The sequence below is a fragment of the Desmodus rotundus genome, chromosome 9 (assembly GCF_022682495.2).
Source record: "Desmodus rotundus isolate HL8 chromosome 9, HLdesRot8A.1, whole genome shotgun sequence".
Lineage (NCBI taxonomy): Eukaryota > Metazoa > Chordata > Mammalia > Chiroptera > Phyllostomidae > Desmodus > Desmodus rotundus.
The window spans coordinates 63,693,563-63,714,839 of record NC_071395.1 but is presented as its reverse complement, the minus strand read 5'-3'; the positions used below and the strand labels follow the sequence as shown (position 1 = coordinate 63,714,839).

Here is a 21,277-nt window from a genome sequence, read left to right as displayed (position 1 = left end):
CCTTACCTGTCTCTTCAACCAGCTCCTATTCATACTCAAACCTCAGTTCAAGAATTACCTGAGACTCTGACACCGTCCTGCTTTGCCCAGATTTTCTTACATTCTCATTTTTCCATTGTATCCTATCATGCACACTGATTTTAGTCCATGCTATAAACCCCTCTGTATTTTTTATTCCTGTATCCCCAGCCTCTGTCATAACCCTTGATACATAGTAGTTGCTCAGTACATATTTGTTGAATAAATGAATGATTCCACATACACTGTGAGCTTTCTTCCTGTGGCCAGCATCTAAATGTGTGGTCTTGAAGAACTTAAATGGATGCCTATGCATCTCAACCTACTTTTGTTTTTAATTTAATCTTTATTGTTTTGGGGGTTTTTTGCCATTACCTTTAGTCCCCTTATACTCCACTCCCCTCATCAACCCCCTTTTGTCACTTTTTCTTCATTTACCCAGAAATGGTGATTAGCAAACCATTTCCCAAGATTTAAGTGAAATTGTTTTCACATTCTTTAATTAAATAAAGCAGTCTAGATTCCTGATTTGCATAGTTATTTTTAACCCTTTGGAAAGTTCTAAATGAGTATTCAGTTTGGAAGGATTTTTCTACATCTATTTATTTTCCATTCTACAGATTTGGCGACACTCTCCTAAGGTTTTAACACAATAAAAATCTCATTTTTAGTGCTTGTCTTAACATCAGTTTGACATTAACAAGCCCAAGGCTTTTATAGACTAATTTTAGCTAACAAGAAAATAGAGTCCAGTAACTATTAGGAAACATAAATGAACCTGGCTTGCTAGCAGTTCCTGAAACTCTCTCTGTTTTCTAATAAATTCATGCAAATCATACAGTGAAAGAGAAGCCACAAAGCAGAGTCTGGGTCTGTTGGGGTTATGTTGGTAATTAAACCCCCTCTCCTTTTGAGGCCCAGGAAGAGCCTCTCCCTTAAAAAAGCAAAAATGATCGTATGCGGGCTGCCAAAGTGGATCTGACCAAGTGCCCTGTCACTGTAAGAGATGAAAATAAAGCCTCCTGCAATCTTCTCCAAATACACAAAGGAGTGACTCGGCCAAAGCTCAAGGGCACAGTTCCAGCCCTAGTTGGCAAGAACAAGGCTGGGCTCCCATCCTCCCACAAGGTGCAATGGACAAGAATGTTTCCTAGAAAAGAAACCAGGGAAAGAGACCGAGGTGGGCCTGGCTGATATAGAGCCAATATGTGAAAATTGAAGGCTGCTTCAAGTACTGCTTCAGAGGCAGATTACTCTGTGAACTGAAGGCAAGCTGGGCCTTTAAGTAGCGTGACTGGGGGAGTCAGTGCAGAAGAAGTAAAGTGGGACAAGGGAGCAGTGGCCTTAACAAAACATGCATTTGTGGCTAATACTACTCCTTAAAATAAAAATAGTTGAAGATACCACAAAAATAGGATTCAAAGTGACCTCGTATTGTGATACTCATTACAATACTATTTATGATAGCAAAAAAATGGTAGCAAACTAAATGTAACAATAGACAATTACATGGCCATAGGCCGGAACATTAAACTACAATTCATACTTTTTTCTGTGCATGTTTACTAATCTAAGAAGTTGTTTATAATATAATCATTGAGTTTTAAAAAGCAGTATATATTTTCTTCTTTGTACTTTTCTGGGTTTTCCATAGTTTTGAGAATGAGCATTCATTAGTTGTAAAACAAAAGTTTTATTAGCTTTACTTTAAAATATATTATTTCTAAATGCACTTCTTTCAGTACTTAAAAAAAAACTTTTAAAGACTTTTTTTTTTAGAACAGTTTTAGGCTCACAGCAAAATTGAGAAGAAGATACAAAGATTTCCCCTATACTCCCTACCTCCACACATGCATGGCCTCCCCCATTATCCACATCCCCCACCAAAGTGGGACATTCATTACATTATAATCACCTGAAGTCTGTAGTTTACATTAGGGTTCACTCTTGGTGTTGTACCTTATATGGGGTTGGACAAATACATACTGACATGTATCCATCATTATAATATACAGAGAATTTTCACTACCCTGAAAGTCCTCTGTGCTCTGCCAATTTGTCATTCTCCCCAACCCCTAGCACCCAGTGATCTTTTTACTGTCTCCATAGTTTTGCCTTCCCATCATATAGTTGGAATCATACAGTATGCAGCCTTTTCTAGTTGGCTTCTTTCACTTACTAATATGCATTTAAGGTTCCTCTATGTCTTTTTATGTCTTGATACCTCATTTCTTTTTAGCATTAAGTAATGTACCACAGTTTACTTACCTGTGCATCTCTACTGAAGGAAATCTTGGTTGCTTCCAACTTTTGGCAATTATGAATAAAGCTACTGTAAACATCTATGGGCAGATTCTTGTGTGGATACAACTTTTCAACTATATATATATATATATATATATATATATATATATGTTTATTAATTAAGAGACATTGAACAAATAAACAAGATGGTGATATTTGTGTACATAAGGTATTTTTAATAATACATAGTTATAAAAAGTAAAATGGGCCCTGGCTGATGTGGCTCAGTGGGTTGAGAGCCAGCCTGTGAACCAAAGGGTTGCTGGTTCAATTCCCAGTCAGGGTACATGCCTGGGTGGTGGGCCAGGTCCCCATTGGGGGGTGTGTGAGAGGCAACCACACATTGATGTTTCTCTCCCTCTCTTTTCCCCTCCCATCCCCTCTCTGAAAATAAATAAATAATATTTTTAAAACTTTTTAAAAAATAGAAAGTAGGACTTCCAGCCAACATGGAAGCATAGGTAGACACACTGCCTCCTTGCACAACCAAAAGAAGGACAACAACAATTTAAAAACAAAAAACAACCAGGACTGACAGAAAATCGAACTGTATGGAAGTCCGACAACCAAGGAGATAAAGAAGACACATTCATCCAGACCCGTAGGAGGGGCGGAGATGCACAGCTAGGCAGAGAGGACTGGCGGCAAGGTGGTGGCTGGAGGGCTGGGGGGGGTAAGATGGCGGCTGGCAGACCTGTGAGGCAGCGGATTGTGGAGCGGGTCGGGCAAGGCTGCAGCGGCCAGCAAGGAGCAGCTGGCAGATCCTGTGAGGCAGTGCCTGTCGGACCCTGTGGTCCCATATTCACACGCAAATAAAACTGGAAGAACAAAGAGGGAGCGAAACACACAGCACAACCCCAGGGCTCCAGTGTGAGGAAATCTAGCCTCAAACCACTGAAAACACCTGTGGTGGTTGAGGTAGCAGTGGGAGAAACTCCCAGCCTCACAGGAGAGTTCGTTGGAGAGACCCACAGGGTCCCAGAATGTACACAAACCCACCCAGCTGGGAATCAACACCAGTAGGGCCCACATTGCTTTCCCCCACAGTCGGGGGAAGTGGCTGAAATCCGGCAGAGAGTGGAGCAAGCACCACTGCTCCCTCTCGGACCCCTCCCCCATATACAGAGTCACGTTGCAAGGTGACCCTGCCCTGGTGAACACCTAAGGCTCTGCCCCTTTACAGAACAGGCACGCCAAGAGGACCAAAAAACAAAAAGGCCAAATGAAAGAACAGATCAGAGCTCCAGAAAAAATACAACTAAGCAACGAAGAGATAGCCAACCTATCAGATGCACATTTCAAAACACTGATAATCAGGAAGCTCACAGAACTGGTTGAATTTGGTCGCAAATTAGATGGAAAAATGAAGGCTATGCTAAGAGAAACAAAGGAAAATGTACAGGGAACCAATAGTGATGGGAAGGAAACTGGAACTGAAATCAAAGGTATGGACCAGAAGGAAGAAAGAAACATCCAACCAGAAAAGAATGTAGAAACAAGAATTTAAAAAAATGAGTAGAGGCTTGCTTAGGAACCTCCAGGACATCTTTAAATGTTCCAACATCTGAATTATAGGCATACCAGATGGAGAAGAGGAATACCAAGAAATTGAAAACTTATTTGAACAAATAATGAAGGAGAACTTCCCTCATCTGGCAAAGGAAATAGACTTCTAGGAAGTCCAGGAAGCTCAGAGAGTCCCAAAGAGGCTGGACCCAAGGAGGAACACACCAAGGCACATCATCATTACATTACCCAAGATTAAAGAGAAGGAGAGAATCTTAGAAGCAGCAAGGGATAAGGACACAGTTACCTACAAAGGAGTTCCCAGAAGACTGTCAGCTGATTTCTCAAAAGAGACCTTACAGGCAACAAGGGGCTGGAAAGAAGTATTCCACGTCAGGAAAGGCAAGGACCTACATCCAAGATTGCTCTATCCAGCAAAGCTTTCATTTAGAATGGAAGGGCAGATAAAGTGCTTCTCAGATAAGGTCAAGTTAAAGAAGTTCATAATCACCAAGCCCTTATTATATGAAATGTGAAAGGGACTTATCTAAGAAAAAGAAGATAAAAAATATGAACAGTAAAATGACAGCAAACTCACAGTTATTAACAACCACACCTAAAACATAAACAAAAGCAAACTAAACAAACAACTAGAACAGGAACAGAATCACATAAGTGAAGATCACATGAAGGGTTATGAACAGGGGAATGGGAGGGGGAGAGAGGGGGGAAAGGTACAGAGAATAAGTAGCATAAATGGTAGGTAGAAAATAGACAGGGGGAGGGTAAGAATAATATAGGAAATGTAGAAGCCAAAGAACTTATATGTTATGACCCATGGACATGAACTAAAGGGGAGGAATGTGGGCGGGAGGGGGTGTGCAGAGCGGAGAGGAGTGAAGGAGGGGGAATGGGACAACTGTAATAGCATAATCAATAAAATATATATTTTTATAATAAAAAAATTAAAAACAAAGTAAAAATCTTCTGGATGCTCTCACTTGGAAATAACCATTGTCAGTCCTCAGTGCTAGCCTTCCTTCTGCAGACAGATGAATATATAATTTTAGAAAAATGGAAATAATTCTATGGATGATATGGTTTTAACAAACAAATAAAATTGATTGTTATTTGAAAAGAGATGAAATGCCCTGGCTTGTGTGGCTCAGTGGACTGAGTGCTGGCCTGCAAGCCAAAAGGTCACCGGTTCTATTCCCAGTCAGGGCACATTCCTGCACCCAGGCCAGGTCCCCAATTGGGGGTGTGCAAGAGGCAACTAATCAATGTCTCTCTCACACATCGATGTTTCTTTCCCTCTTTCTCCCTCCCTTCCCCTCTCTCTGAAAATAAATAATATCTTAAAAGAAATGGAAGTGAAACTAAAGAACTTTAACTTGATATAAACTTCACATAAACGTTTCCATCTAATTCAATTACAATGGATTAATTCCAGAAATATCTGTACAAAACTGAGTGTGAAATATTTGGAGTTTGCAGTCAGTGAGGTTTTGTTGGTGGTGGTGGTAGGATTTTTTACTAACTGCCTAGAGGAAGTAAATGTACTTAGATTTTTTCCCCAGAAACCCTTCTCCCCAAATTCCTATTATATTACTTCTGCTTTGTCAAGATTTATAACACATTCTTTTCAAAAACCGTAGTTACTGTCCCTGTTCAGTCTTAATCCTGTGTTCAGCCACAGGCCAGCCAGTGTGCTTTACCAGGGTTTGTCCAATCCTGCAGGCCACCTCTTTCTGGGACAGATTTCACAGTTTTAAGCAGGTATGTTTCACGTGCGGTGATTTTCTGATATAGCGGTTTGTTTGCTGTATCGAAGTTGATGCTATATAATTTTTATTTCTTTTGCAGTGTTTTCATTGGAGTTTGAGGGAAGAGAGTGAAGTAAAAATGTCATTAGCACTATAACTAGAAGTCCATACTTCCATTTTGGACAGATTCCTACTGGCAGCTGAAGAATGAATGTGAGGAAACAAGACTCTAGTGAGGAAAGTACATGATGATGGAAAGAGCACTGGTCCAGGAGTCATGAAATGTGTGTTCAGGTTGTAGCTCTACTACAAACAAGCTGTGTGTTCGTTGGCAAATAATTTTCCCTCTCTGGGCTTGTCTTTTTTATGTGTAAAATGATGAACGAGTGGTGATTTTACCTAGATCTGCTCCAGGAGCAGAGCAGGACATGTTCAGATATAGTCATTCTTCTATAAATGGATGTTCATGTACTCAACTCAGCCATATATCTGATATTAGTAAAGGCTTTCCATTTTATTAATCACTTGTACACTTTTTATACCATCTACAGTATAATATGCATATAAAGAAACTCAAAGTAGACCTTCTTTAACCAAAATAAGGTTAGCCAGTTCACCTTTACCTCTACTATCATAGTCCACTCAAATTGCTATAACAAAAGTACCACGAACTGGGTGGCTTATAAACAGCAGAAATTTACTTCTCACAGTTCTGGAGGCTAAGAAGTCCAAGATCAAGATGTGAGCAGATTTGGGGTCTGGTGAGAGCCTGTTTCTGGTTCATATCTTCTAGAGGTGTCCTTACATGGCAGAAGTAGCAAGCCAGCTCTCTGAAGGTCTCTTTTATAAGGACACTACTTCCATTCATGAGGACTTTACATAATCACCTCCCCAAAGCCCCACCTTCCAATACTGTCACATTGGAATGGATCTTAACATACAAATTTTGAGGAGGCATGAATATTCAGCCTATAACATCTACAAAAATTGTACTAGGAACCAAAAACTTTGGATAGGAGGCAACTAATTCTCTAAAATGCAAGTCTCACAGACAAATAATGTGTGTGTCCTGAAGAAAGGTTATTGGGTTGATCTTTCAGATTATTTCTCCATAACCCTAAGTTCCAAGAAGTAATTCTTAGTTATTTGTAGGATTTTCTCTAGCCTTGGGATAAGAAAATTTGCAGCTGCCTGTGTGTGTTGCAATTTAAGATGATGTGGTATTACATCTGCTAGTTGGGTAAAACTGTCATAGTTAGAGAGGCCTATTTCCTCAAGGCTGAGCCACAGCTCAACTAGGTAGTTTCTCTAACAAAAGAATTTATAGGCTTTATTCTTTTTTGGATTTTCTTTTTTTTTTTAATAATACATGCTTACCCTCACATATACAGTCAATTAATCTTCAACAATGGCTCCAAGACAATTCGGTGGGGAAGAAACACTCCTGTCAACAAATAGTGCTGGGATAACTAGATAGCCCATGCCAAATAATGAAGTTAGACCCTTCTTCACATTATACACAAAAGTTATCTCAAAAAGACCTAAACATAAAAGCTAAAACTATAAAATTCTTAAAAGAAAATATAGGAGTAAATCTTCATAAGTAGGTTAGACAAAGCCTTCTTAGATATGACACCAAAAGCACATATAAGCAACAAAAGGAAAAATAGAGTAATTGGGTTTCACCAAAATCAAAAACTTTTATACATTAAAGAACACTATCAATAGAGTCAAAAGATAACTCATAGAATGGGAGAAAATATTTGCAAATCATATATCTGATAAGGGATTAATATTCCATATGTAGATATATAGTATACTATATGTTACAAATAGAATAACATATAACATATAAAATAACATACGGTGGTACCTTGGTACTCATTGTTAAGTCGTTCTGGAACTTGTGACAACTGCTGAAACCAGCAAGTACCAAACGATGAAGCATTTTCTCTTGTGGGGTGGCATCCTGACTCATACAAGTTCTAGCAAGTGCCACAAGTTCTGAGGAAGTGCTGAGTACTGAAACATTTTTTTTCATCAAAATGCAACAAGTACAGGGTTGGCTGAGTTCTGAAGCCGAAAAGTACCGAGGTATGACTGTGTTTTAAAAACTCCTCCACTTAACAAGAAAAAAACAAACTAATTTAAAAATGAGCAAAGAGCTTGAATAGACATTTTTCCGAAGGAAATATACAGATGGCCAATAACACAGGAGAAGGCGTTCAATATCAGTAACCATTACGGGAATGGAAGTTAAAATCACTGTGAAACACCACTTAACATCAACCAGGTTGACTATATTTTTAAAAATAAAGTAAAAAGGGAAATACCAAGAATTGGCAAGGATGCAGAGAAATTGCAAGCCTGATACATTGCTGATAGGAATGTAAAATGACGTGAAATGATGTAGTCACTGTGGAAAACAGTTTGGTGGCTCCTCAGAAAAATTAAACATAAAATTACTATTACCCAGCAATTCTTCTTCATCATAAATGCCTAAAAAAATTGGAAGCAGATATTCAAACAAAAACTTGTACGTGAATGTCTATAGCAGCACTATTCACAATAGCCAACCCCCCCCCAAAAAAACCCAAAAACAACCCAAATGTCAATCATCTGATGAATAGATAAACCAAATGTGGTATATTCATATGCTAGAATATTATTTAACCATAAAAAAGAATGAAGTACTGACACATGGTACAGCATGGATAAACCTAGAAAACAGTCTACTCAGTGAAAGAAGCCAGACAAAAAAAGCCACATCTTTTGATTCCATTTATCTGAAATGTCCAGAAGAAGCAAATCTGTAGAGACAGAAAATGGATTACTGACTGCCAGGGGCTGAGAGGATTGGGAAATTGGAAGTGATTCATAATGGGGTTTATTTTTGAGGTAATTAAAATCTTCCAAAATTGATGGTGGTTGCAGAACTCTGAGTATACAAAAAAAAAAAAACCCATTGAATTGTATACTTTTAATGAATGAATTATGTAGTATATGAATTATATCTCATTGAAGCTGTTATTAAAATGATAATATCCCTGGTTGGGTAGCTAATTTGGTTAGAGCAGCATCCTGATAAGCCAAGGTTGCGAGTTCGATCTCTAGTCATGAGAATTGGAGTCAACAAGCTGAGATTAGGTAGCCTGGGAGGGTGGGATTATAGGACTTTTGCCTTGGAGTACAGGCTTGTGAGCAAGCTTTCTGATAAAAATGCAAGGGCAGAAAGCACTGTGAGAGTAAGGAAGAAACTACTGGACTCTCTGGTAGCTGCTGGTAGAAATTGTGTTCTTCCATGGTTCAGAAGGAAAACATTCCATGGGCCCATGAACAGGACAGTGTTGTATGGCAAGATTTATTCTGACAGAAATAGAAGGCTGTCCCAGGGTTTCAAATGTTGCATCTCTGTCCATCCCATCATGGAAAAAATTTATTCTTGCCTTCATTACGGCCAGTGTCCAGAGTTCCTATTTTGTATTAAAGGTTAGTCCTTTGGAGCCTGTGCAGTCTGCCATGGCCCCAGCTGGTTGTTAGACCCGCGTGGCTGCTATGGAGAGAATGTGTGAACAAACAGGGAGAGTGTATTACTGGTGAGAAAGAGAGGATGGGAGGTGGGGAGGGAAGAAGGGCTTTGTTCCCTGGGATTGCATGGGATTACATTACCTCAGGCTTGGGAAAGACCAGGTGATTATTTAAAATAACCAGTCAACTTCCCAAGCTTTTGTGGGCTTGTACTGGGCCGGGCTTCTAACCAGTTCATTTTTTACCTGGGCTAGACTGACAGGTCTCTGTGATCACCATCTTGGCTTCTACTGCCTGTGTGCTTACCTCTCCCTTTATTGTTCTATCCCTTCCCCCAGTAGTCTATGGGAAACAGACCAGTGATTATTTGGGGAGTGTGTGAAGCTATAGCTTCCATGCTCATGCTCCCCAGTTGATTATGCTTAATAATGTCTAATTATTTTTGCTCTATTGCTTTAATCCTTTGCTCTCTTCTTTATTAATATCTAGCTACCTACACTATTTCTCCCCACCCCCCACAAAGACCACGGGCCTTGTAATCTTACAAGGGTAAATGGATGAAGGTATCACCTTCTATAGCTGCTTCTTGCTGTCAGGAGTACTGCCTATCCCCAGGCCCCTGACGGTCTTCCTATGTGCTAAAGGAAGAAAGGAGCAAAAGGGGAGGGGAGTCTTTATGCAGCAAAAAGGGATTTTGCAAAGTCCAGGTCAGTCTGGCATTGTTATTAGGAGGCAGCATACATGATGTCTAAAGGTAAATAAGGTCATAGGGATATACCCTATGAACACAGAAGGAAGAAAACAAAACACAAAGGTTAATGAACACAGCAAATCATAAATCAGTTTCTGAGTGTGCGAGGCTGTCAGGTGAGAAGACGTCCAGATGTGAGGCTTCACCGGAGTGAGAGCAGCAGTGACAGGCTGACAGGTCCTCCTCGTCTGCGGTTTGAACTTCTCTGCTGATTCATCAGGTGCTGCAGTAAATTCTGTGTGGTGTGTACAGTCACAGCCTTAAAAAAGGGTTTAGTTCTCAATAATTCCTAATCCAAAGATGGGAAGAAAAAATGAAAATTAGTTTGGAGAGTTGAACAAAACTAGAAGAATTTAGGGAACAAGCTCAGTTCACAAGTGAAAAACAAAACTTTGAAGAAAGTTAACTGTACTAGAGTCCAGTATCTACAATTGGACTTGTAGATATTGTTATTTCCATTGAAACACAATTTCTCTCCCTAAAATTACCCTCATTTTCATCAAAGAGACTCCGTTAAGTCCAGTTTCAATTTGATCTGATTATTTGCATAAAGACAACAAGAACAGCAATTGATTACATAGGCTCTTTTAATTCTGTTTTGCTGGAATCTTAATAAGGAATTTTAGATTGAATTTCAATAGCCCCTCAGGGGCAAAGAAGCTAAGCCACACAGTTGCCATTAAGCTTTGCTTGCAATACCTATAGGTTTGGGTAAATTCCTCAAGTTCTTGAGTTCCCCCAAAATGGTTCCTTTCTTGCCATCTTTCAGGAAAGCAACCTTCATTCCTTATCTGGAAAGACTTCCATGAACCACACGACCAAGCAAGGTACCAGGCTATTTCCTCAAATTAGCTTCGGCTTCCTTCCTGTATTAACATCCAGCTACCTATACTAACATAGTCACTTGGCATTCTTGGGACAAACCTCTGTGTGTAGCCCAAAGTAAGGTGCATCCCCTTACCCAGTGTATAAGATAATGCAGCCTTAGCTCTGACTTCACTTACTTTTTACACGACCACAGGAGCAATTAACAGTTTTTTATTAGAGTCCTTGGGAGTGTCTCCTTAGACAGGGCCTCTCACCCTCATCTTAGCTTCCTTCTGACTAACAGATGAGAATATAGTTCCTTTATTTGCCACAAAGCTGTACTACAGGTCTTTATCTGTCATCTCTTCGTCCTTCTTACCCTCCAATTCAGTGTCTTCCTTAACTTTGGAAATGGCTATTTTTCAGAGGAAAGGCTTGCATGTATAAGGTAAGGCATAGAGAAACATCTTTCATTGGTCCTAGCTGATCCGAAGAAAAATCAAAATGTCTGTCCTTACTGCTATAAAGCCATCCTGAAGAAGTGTCTGTAGAGCAGGGGTGTCGAATTCATTTTCACCGGGGTCCACATCAGCCTCGAGGTTGCCTTCAAAGGGCTGAATGTAATTTTAGGACTGTATAAATGGAACTACTCCTTAACAGATAAGTGAGAGCTAGGCACTGCCACCTGGTAGAAACAAGGGGCCAGGCTGGATAAAACAAAGTAGGGGGTCAGATTCAGCTGCGGGCCTTGTGTTTGCCAGCTGTGCTGTACAGCATGAGTGCAGCAAGGGAGCATTAGGTGATGATGTGGGCATTTTTAATCCCTCAGCCTCCAGGTGGGGCTGGAATGGCATTCTTTAGGAGCCAAAGTTAGGGCAAGGCCCGTCAGATGCCGGAGGGGGGGGCGGGGGGCCAGAGGCACTGACAGACCCAGAAGCTTGCAGGAATCCAAGTTCCCAGTGCTCGAAGGAGTTGGGAAGGGCTGGAGGGGCAGAGCTAGGAGATATGACCTTGGGAGTTGAGATCAGCTGGGAATGGATGTAGAGGGAAGGAGTGAGCCAAGCGTTCCCAGAGCACTTAGTTTGCTTGTTTATCCTCTGAGCTGTCCAGTAAGACAGAGTAAATCAAGGATTTGTTTTAAATAATGAGTCACTGAACCTCTCAAGTAGTCAACCTAGGTTATCTTCATAATTTTGCATTTCATTCATCAGTCTTTATAAAGTTACGGAACTGAATCCATACCCTAATGGGGTTTTCCTCAGCACTAATCTATACTTTTAAGGTTATAATCATATATGTCAGCTATACCTCAATAAAAATTAAATTAAAATAGAAGTATATAAAAAATTATAATCAGATGCCAGCCTCACTGCTACTCTCCATCTTCCCATTACAACATATTCAATCCTTCCTCTAGCCTCATCATCCTTCCTGTGCTCTTACTTTGCAGGTGGCTTCCTGGACTGACCCTCTGATCCCACAATAAGTTTCAAATTACTAGATAGAACATGAGGTAAATTTATGTGGCATGTATTTCAATATATGAGTATCAGTCACCTTCCTACAAACATGCTAGATGACCCACACAAGTTATGCCCCCAAACTTAAGGAGACATAATAACCTCTCCCTTGGATTTATGTCCAGTATAAACTATTTCTCAGCCTTTTTATAGTTGGGATAAATCATGCATGATTGCTCAATTTAATCCATCTTGAATAAATCCTAAAGATGTCATAGGACAGCCCTGGCTCATATAGCTCAGTGGATTGAGCATCAGCCTATGAACCAAAGGGTCAGTGGTTTGATTGCCAGTCAGGGCACATGCCTGGGTTGAGGGCCAGGTCCCCAGTAGAGGGTACATGAGAAGTAACCACACATTCACGTTTCTCTCCCTTTCTTTCTCCATCTCTCTAAAAATAAATAAAATCTTTTTTTAAATATATTTTATTGATTATGCCTTTACACTTCTCCCATTTCCCCCCCTTCACTTCACTCCATGCTGCACACCCCCTCCCTCCCACATTCCCCCCCTATAGTTTATGTCCATGGGTCATACATATAACTTCTTTGGCTTCTACATTTCCTATACTATTCTTACCCTCCCCCTGTCTATCTTCTACCTACCATTTATGCTACTTATTCTCTGTACCTTTCCCCCCTCTTTCCCCCTCCCACTCCCCTGTTGATAACCCTCCTTGTGATCTCCATTTCTGTGGTTCTGTTCCTGTTCTAGTTGTTGGCTTAGTTTGCTTTTGTTTTTGTTTTAGGTGTGGTTGTTAATAACTGTCAGTTTGCTATCATTTTTACTGTTCATATTTTTTATCTTCTTTTTCTTAGATAAGTCCCTTTAACAATTCATATAATAATGGCTTGGTGAAGATGAACTCCTTTAACTTGACCTTATCTGGGAACCACTTTATCTGCCCTTCCATTCTAAATGATAGCTTTGCTCGATAGAGCAATCTGGGATGTAGGTCCTTGCCTCTCATGACTTGGAATACTTCTTTTCAGCCCCTTGTTGCCTGTAAGGTCTCTTTTGAGAAATCACCTGACAGTCTTCTGGGAACTCCTTTGTAGGTAACTGTGCCCTTTTCTCTTGCTGCTTCTAAGATTATCTCCTTCTGCTTAATCTTGGATAATGTAATGATGATGTGCCTTGGTGTGTTCCTCCTTGGGTCCAGCTTCTTTGGGACTCTCTGAGCTTTCTGGACTTCCTGGAAGTCTATTTCCTTTGACAGATTAGGGAAGTTCTCCTTCATTATTTGTTCAAATAAGTTTTCAATTTCTTGGTATTCCTCTTCTCCTTCTGGTGCCCCTATAATTCGGATGTTGGAACGTTTAAAGATGTCCTGGAGGTTCCTATGCCTCTCCTCGTTTTTTCGAATTCTTGTTTCTTCTTTCCTGGTTGGATGTTTCTTTCTTCCTTCTGGTCCACAGCATTCATTTCAGTTCCAGGTTCCTTCCCGTCGCTATTGGTTCCCTGTACATTTTCCTTTGTTTCTCTTAGCATAGCCTTCATTTTTTCACCTAATTTGCAACCAAATTCAACCAATTCTGTGAGCGTCCTGATTACCAGTGTTTTGAACTGTGCATCTGATAGGTTGGCTATCTCTTCATTGCTTAGTTGTATTTTTTCTGGAGCTTTGATCTGTTCTTTCATTTGGGCCATTTTTTTTTTTTTGTCTTGGCATGCCTGTTCTGTAAAGGGGCAGGGCCTTAGGTGTTCACGAGGGTGGGGTAACGCTGCTCACTGCACGGTGACACCGTATGTGGGGGAGGGGCCGAGAGGGAGCAATGGCCCTTCCTCAGCTCTCTGCCGGTTTTCAGTCACTCCCTCTGCTACCCACAAGCAAACTGGGCCCCTATGGTGCTGCTTCCCAAGTGGGTGGGTTTGTGTATGTTCTAGGCCCCTGTGGGTCTCTTCAATGAACTCTCCTGTGAGGCTGGGAGTTTCTCCTGCTGCCACCTCAACCCCCACAGGTGTTTTGTTTTGTTTTGTTTTTAAGTTTATTTATATTTAGAGAGAAGGGAAAGAGGGGAGAAAGAAAGAGAGGAAGAGAAACATCAGTGTGTGGTTGCCTCTTATGCACCCCGCACCGGGAACCCGGCCAGCAACCCATGCATGTGCCCTGACTGGGAATCGAAGCCACAACCCCTTGGTTCACAGGTTGGCACTCAGACTACTGTGCCACACCATCCAGGGCCCCACAGGTGTTTTCAACCAGTGGTTTGAGGCTTTATTTCCCCTTGCTGGAACTCTGGGTTGCATGGTCTGTCACCTGGTCCACCAGCTGCTGCCTCGCTGCCAGCTGCAGCTTTGTCCACCCTGCTCCACAATCTGCCACCTCACCGGGTCCACCAGCCGCTGCCTTACCGTGAGTCCTCTCCACCTGGCTGCCTGTCTCCGCCACTCCTACCAGTCTGGATGAATGTCTCTTCTTTATCTCCTTTGTTGTTGGACTTCCATGTGGTTCGATTTTCTGTCAGTTCTGCTTGTTTTTTGTTTTTAAATTGTTGTTGTCCTTCTTTTGGTTGTGGGAGGAGGCACAGTGTGTCTACCTATGCCTCCATCTTGGCTGGAAGTCAATAAATAAATCCTTTAAAAAAATAAAAACAAAGAATTTTTTTAATGTCATAGGAAAGTTATTGAATTTCTTTTTTAAATAAGTTATTTTAAAATTAATATGACTATAAGTTTATTATGTCTCCTGGAGCTAGACTCAGAAATAGAATTGGGAACTTCCCAAGGACTTTATGACCTGGCTTCCAGCCTACTTCCTGTCTGACGAAGTAACTACTGGCAGGCATATCTTTGCCCTGATCCTCTTCCTCTCTTAATACGGTAAGGGTGTTGAGTTAGATTATCCCTAAAGTCTTTTTCAAAACTAACATTTTGTGATTCAATAAGTAGAATAATTGCCCTACAAAAAGTTATGTACCCTAAATAGGGTTGTCAGATAAAATACAAGAGGCCCTGAATGCCACTCCCTGTCATGTCATTTTTGAAAGTCGATTTCACCACTTCCCTATTGTGAGCCACCTTGTCTCCTGTCTGTCCTTAGCCTGAAACAGATTGTAGTTATCAACTTGCTACTTCCTCCATTGTCTTACCTACAAAATAAATTCCCAAAATTTAGAGAGTATAGTTTAGAAATTAGAGAAAATAAGAAACAATGATCTGTTTCCTAGAACTAGCTGCCAGGGCTACACCTCGACATGTTATTTACAGCCTCTTACTGACATTCATCAGTAATCCTGACCTATGCCACATAAGTTGTTATACCCATAGCGTGCTTTAGTGGAAATTTTCACTAACCTCTCTGTTCTTGTGTCATTTGGGGGGGGGTTGGTTCTTACCATATGTTTGTTGAGTATTCCCTTAACATTCAAACAAACACAGAAACCTCCACTTAACTCTCCTCTGACCCATTACCACCCTACTTCTCTGTCTTCTTTAATAATCTTGCATTATCTATACACACCATCTGCACACACTCACCCCTTTATTCACTCCCCAATGTAGTAAAATCCGGCTTACCCATCTTTTCTCTTCCTTCTGCCATTGAAATTCCTCTTCCTCAGGGTTACTGGTAACTTCCAAGTTGTAGGATAAATCAGATCGTTTTCAGTCCAGCCAGCTAATCGTAAGACCTTTCTCCCCTGTCCAAGGACACATGAGAGCAAATGGTTTACACCTCTCCTCCATGACCAGGGAATACACAGCTTAAATCTCCCTGGTCGGGGACATAGAGGATAGAGCTCCCGGTTAATGCCATTTGTGCCAACTGAACTCAAGGATGGATGAAGTCAGTGGAACAAATAACAAAAACCCAAGTAGAGCCAGGCAGACCCAAAAGTAGAACAGTAAAGCAAACCAAAGAATAATCCCATATATGCTCATTTTGACACATCAGCATATTAAACACACACCTGGAAAGCTGGTGAATAATTCTACTGAAGCCCTCCCCTGAGATTCTCACTCACAAAAGATAAAAACCCTCAAGACAAAGACCTGGTTTGGAGCATGCCCATTCCCCTTCTCAGGCGTGAACTTTTCACTTCCTCCTAAACTCTCTCAATCTGAATTCTCAACTCCCTTTGGGAGGCCTATGCGTCCCCTCCAGCTCAGATGCCCTGCCTTCATGAAACATCTTTGATTTATACCATAAAACCTCGTAGGTCTCTTCTCTGAACCCTCATAGCAATTTGCTTAACTTCTTATACTACTTTTTTGTCTTAGATTTCATTATTTGAACACTTGTCTGATCATTCTGCCCACTCGCATTCCTTCTATCATCTTGCACAGTGCCTTGCAGCTTAGAGAAACCTAAATATTCAAGGGCCATTCCCACCTTAAAGCCTTTCCAGGGCTCCCAGTGTCATCTTCTTCAGAGTTTCTGAAGCAAAATTCCTGGGCAAGTAGGGTGGAGAAGCTGAGACAAGATAATTAAACAAGCCCAAACCATTTGAACAACCTACATACAGCCAGCTAGTGAATCGTAAGACCCTTCTTCCCTACCCAAGGACACTTGAGAGCAAATGGTTTACACCTCTCCTCCCTGACCAGAGAATACACAGCTTAAATCACCCTGGTCAGGGACAGAGAGGACAGAGCCCTCAACAGTGGGTGCTGTTGTCAGCAAGACCTAGCCAGCCCACAGGAATTCAAAGCCCCAACACTGTGGCTTCCTGTCTTGTCTTGCTTGTTGGCTTATGGAGGCATTTCAGATGCTTGCCAATATCAGGAATGAACCTCCTCTCTGAATTAACCCTAATTCATTTAGGAAGGAAGGAAGGCCAACCCACCCATGTAGCAGAAATTTCAGGCACCTTTCTACTGCCCCTTTCTCTATGCTGCTCAGGAGGTTCCTTCTCAGTCCACATGTATCCACAAATACATGCGAACCTATTCCCACCACCACTCTCTGTCAAGAGTGGGGTAAGGAGGAGGGGTTTGGATACAGGCATCCGCTTCTTAATGAACCACCTCTTTTGAGGCTACTAGGGACAAGCAGAGCCCGATGACTTCTTGGAAGTGAGTTTAGTGAACAAGTTCTTTTCTGTTTTACAGTAGCCACAGAAGACAGCAAATTGGCAATTTTTGCAAAAAGATTTCTCACATGAACTTTGCAAACTCTATAGAATTTATTTTTGCAGTAATATGAAATGCTTCTATCCAAGAAGAGTGGGCACAGGTATTATAACTGATTTCAGTATAACACCAAACACCCATGATTTGCAAGTTCCTTTAATGTTCTATGAGAAAGGAAAAATACATTTTATGCTTAGGGTTGGAAGCTTTAAGCCTTATGGGGACGAGGGTCTCTGGGGACATTTGGTATTTGTCTGGGCTCCTAAACTGCTTGAGGATGGGGCCTTCTCAGAGTAGATGCTAAAAAAAAAAAAAAAAAAGGATTGCTTTTTATGCATGCACTTCTTTTTTCAGTCTTCTTTTTCTGTCTTTTCCTTTCTCCTTTACTTCTTTTCCCCAAATGTTTCTTTTCCTCACTTTATCTTAGGCTAGTCATCGTGACCCCGAGGCAGCCCCAGAAATTGCCTGCTCTGCTTTAGAAGGACATAGTTTCATCATTCCTTCAGCATCTAACTCCTTCGAGCTCTTGTGGCTCTAGCCATGCTCACAGCCCTGCTCCTCGGATCCCAGTTACCCCACCACCACCGCCACAGTTGTGGGGGGGGGGGGCGGGGCAGGGAGTGAGCCGCTGAGGCCCTCTGGGACCGCCAGGCCCCAGGTAATGGTCCTGCTCTCCTCGGGCCTCCCTTCAGTGAACTCAAATGACCTTTGCCCGCCTGGAATAACAAAGGAAGTAATCAAGTTTAGAAATGTGCCTGAGGTGGTGGGGGAGGGACTGGCCGCACCTACCAGCTGGGCTGCGCCAGCCGCGAGACCAAATAAGGACGTGCGAGCAGCCTCCGCCTGTGCGAAGGTTCGGAGGGCCGTGTGCAAGAGTGGAGCTCGGTTTCCAGAGAGTGGCGCTTACCCAAGCCTGGCGGTCTCGCGGCAGCAGCGCCTCTTCCTCCCGGGCTGCGGAGGGGGCAGGGCAGGCCGGGCTGGGGGCTTTGCCTCATGGGGAGCGTAGGGGTCTTTCCTCGCCAGCAGGGCCTGTGGCCAATGGAATTGACCCCCCACCCCCGCAGACTTTCACCAAGCCTTTCCATAACTGGACTGGCTCGACGCTAAACAGGCCCACCAGGGCGAGTTATTCGAACGTGTGGACTAGGTCGGCACTTGAGGATGCTCAGCCGGTCGTCGTGTTTATGAGCCCTGGGCTGAGAGAGGTCTGGCTGGTTTACTGCAGGCCAAGGTCTGGGGCCGGGCCAGGTTCGGGGCGCTGCCCAGCGGTGTTAACACGGTGTTCGCCACATACACGCCAGGGGAGGGGCTGTGCCGACCGTAGTTATCCGACCACAGCCCTGCGAGAGGCGGTGTCCTCTGCGGTGTTTGATGGCTTCCAGAACATCTCCTTCTCCTCAGAGGTCTTCAGAGCCCTGCACAGTGCCTTGTCTCCCTAAGGTGCTTCATGAGCTTCAGCAACCCCGGGCTGATGGCTGGGCGGTGAGCGAGGGATGCCACGACCGCCAGGCGCCCTTTCCCTCTGCGGTCGCCCCCCTCCTCCCCCTGCGAGCCCCTTCTCACAATGCAGCGAAGCAAACCGCGCCCCGCAGCTGAAGCCTCCTGAGGCTGCCGGTGGAATTCCTGCCCTCAGCCCCAGGCTGGGAGCCAGTGTGAGCTAGGTCCGGTGGTTTAGAGGAGCGATGTTGCTCCTCAGAGCCCGCTCCCGGGTGGGGTGTGGGGTGTGTGCCGCTCCGGATGCCTTCTCCGGCCTTGGCCAAGGTGGTGCAGTAGGGGATTTTGGGGGCGGGGGAGCACGGCGCACCCCTTGCTCTCTGCCCTAGGTGTTCTCTGCCGTGGCTCAGAGGCTCGGGTGCCCAAGCCTGCTCGCCTAAAGTATTGGAGAGTTAGCATCCCATGGAAGTAAACACTTCCCTCTTTCACCTCCTGGTCAGACGAGCTTCCATACAGCATTTCAGACAGTCCCAGATGGGGCGTCAGGAGGATAAATCATCCTGTGTGGGCCTCCCTCCCTCTGCCACTCGCTCCTGCTTCCCGGTGCCATGCACCCCAATCCAGTGCGCCTGAGTCCTACCTAGGCTCCGCTCTCGGGGAAACCTAGAGTAAGGTATCTGCAGACTTGGACACATTCAGAGCCCTTTATTTAGGAGTTCTCTCACAACCTTATTTTGCTTTAAAAATTTAATTCCTCTAAGTACATTTCTATTCCTTTTATATGTCTCATTCTTTTAGACTGAGAAATCAGAAGCAAAATTAGACTTTAGTAACTTCAGGGGGTTTTCTGTTTTGTTTTGCATTAACATTCCTTACCTTGGGTATATCTATACTTTCTTTACTTTTGCTTTGAACACGCCTCTAATAATGTTATCTTCAGCATTTTCATAAACTGCAAAACAGGAAGTGAGAGAGATTGCTCCCTGGAGGCAGAACCAAACTCCGGGCCTCCTTCCGCTTTTAGTCGCAGTGAAAGTGGTGTCTCTGCTGGAGCTGACCGAGACTTGAAGGCTTCTCTAATTATTTCCTTAGAGTAAATTTCTAGAAAGATAAGGTCAAAGGGCACAAATAATTGCATATAACCAAATTGTCCTCTCATTGAGATGTAACAATTTAAACTCACACCAACATCCCTGGCCTGTAGCTCAGTTAGTTAGAGTATTGTTGACATAGGCCAAGGTTGTGGATTCTATCCCTGGTCAGGGTACATACAAGAAAACCAATGACTCCATAAGTAACTGGGACAATAAATCAGTGTCTCTCTCTTTCTGTCCAACAAATCAATAAATACTCTGGCTGCTGTTGCTCAGTGGATTGAGTGCTGGCCTGTGAACCAAATGGTCGCTGGTTTGATTCCCAGTCAGGGCACAGGTCCCCAGTGGGGGGCGTGTGAGAGGCTACCAGATCTCTCACATATTGACGTTTCTCTCCCTCTCTTTCTCCCTGCCTTCTCCTCTCTCTAAAAGTAAATAAATAAAGTAAATCTTTAAAAAAATCAATCAATACATTTTTTTTAAACTCACGCCAATAGTATAGAACAGCGCCTTTCCTTGTGCCCTTCTCCACACAAATGTCCTACTTTAATTTAGCATTTCTTTGATTCTTTCCGAAAATTGGAAGAATATATGCTGACAGCTAAAATTTCTTTCTTTGTAAAATACCTGTTTCTTTAAACAATCTTTAATAGACCTTTTTAATGTTTTAAACAATTCCTAGTTTTCTTTTGCTAGCTTCTTAACAAGACACACCACCTGATTGATTGTAGACATAGAGTGAATGAAAGCTTTGTGGAAAGACCTCAGGTCTGTAAATTAGAAAGTAGGTACAAGGTATGACTTTCCAGATATTGCAGAGATTTCATTTACCATTTCCGAGCTGAGAGTGCTCTGTAGACTGGAATTGTCCTGAGACAAGACAGGCACATCAAGTAAGCACCATGCCACCCACTGCCCCTGGTTTTCCTGGTCCTCAGTGCTTCAGTTGTCATCTCTACTTTAGCTGGTCAAAATGTCTTTCAGCTCACTATATCCATCTGTTTCAGCCAGAAAGGGTTGCTCAGCTTTACATCTTAGCAAACTTACCCAGGCACGTCAGCATCTGAGAGATTGCCATACTCTTCCATTCAAATTGCAGTAAAAACCATGAAGGACCTTGCTAATAATTAAAGAAAGATTCTAGGAACTCTAAACTCCATAACTTTATTGCCATTCCCAGTAGGCCTGTACAGATCTGGGAAAACAACAAGCTGCAAAGCAGCTGCTTTAGAATACCTGTCCCTTGCTGAAGCAAGACCAGTTGTACGGTTTGCATATCAGGTCCATGTGACTATTATTGGTATTTTCAGTTTCCAAAATGATGCCTTGATACATTTTCTGTGGACCTCTGCACCAGGAGGATATATGTATCTGTTTTCACACCAAGGTATTTTCCCTGATTCCTGTATCTGTTTTTCCTTCAGCAGTCAAGCTCAGCAGGTCATGTTCTATATACCATATTTAGGTCTATTTCCA

At 42.5% G+C, this 21,277-nt stretch overlaps 1 protein-coding gene and 1 long non-coding RNA gene across 6 annotated transcripts in view; one reads left to right on the top strand and one right to left on the bottom strand.

The window, feature by feature from the left end:
- The window catches only part of PIGL (phosphatidylinositol glycan anchor biosynthesis class L), an 81,706-nt gene that overhangs the window by 21,240 nt on the left and 39,189 nt on the right, over positions 1-21,277 (top strand). The window lies entirely within an intron of this gene.
- LOC128779210 (uncharacterized) lies at positions 8,687-16,164 on the bottom strand. The gene is made up of 3 exons (XR_008425118.2): positions 15,720-16,164; positions 14,556-14,778; positions 8,687-10,162 (listed from the first exon to the last, which is right to left on the bottom strand). It is a non-coding gene; the product is annotated as an uncharacterized lncRNA (long non-coding RNA).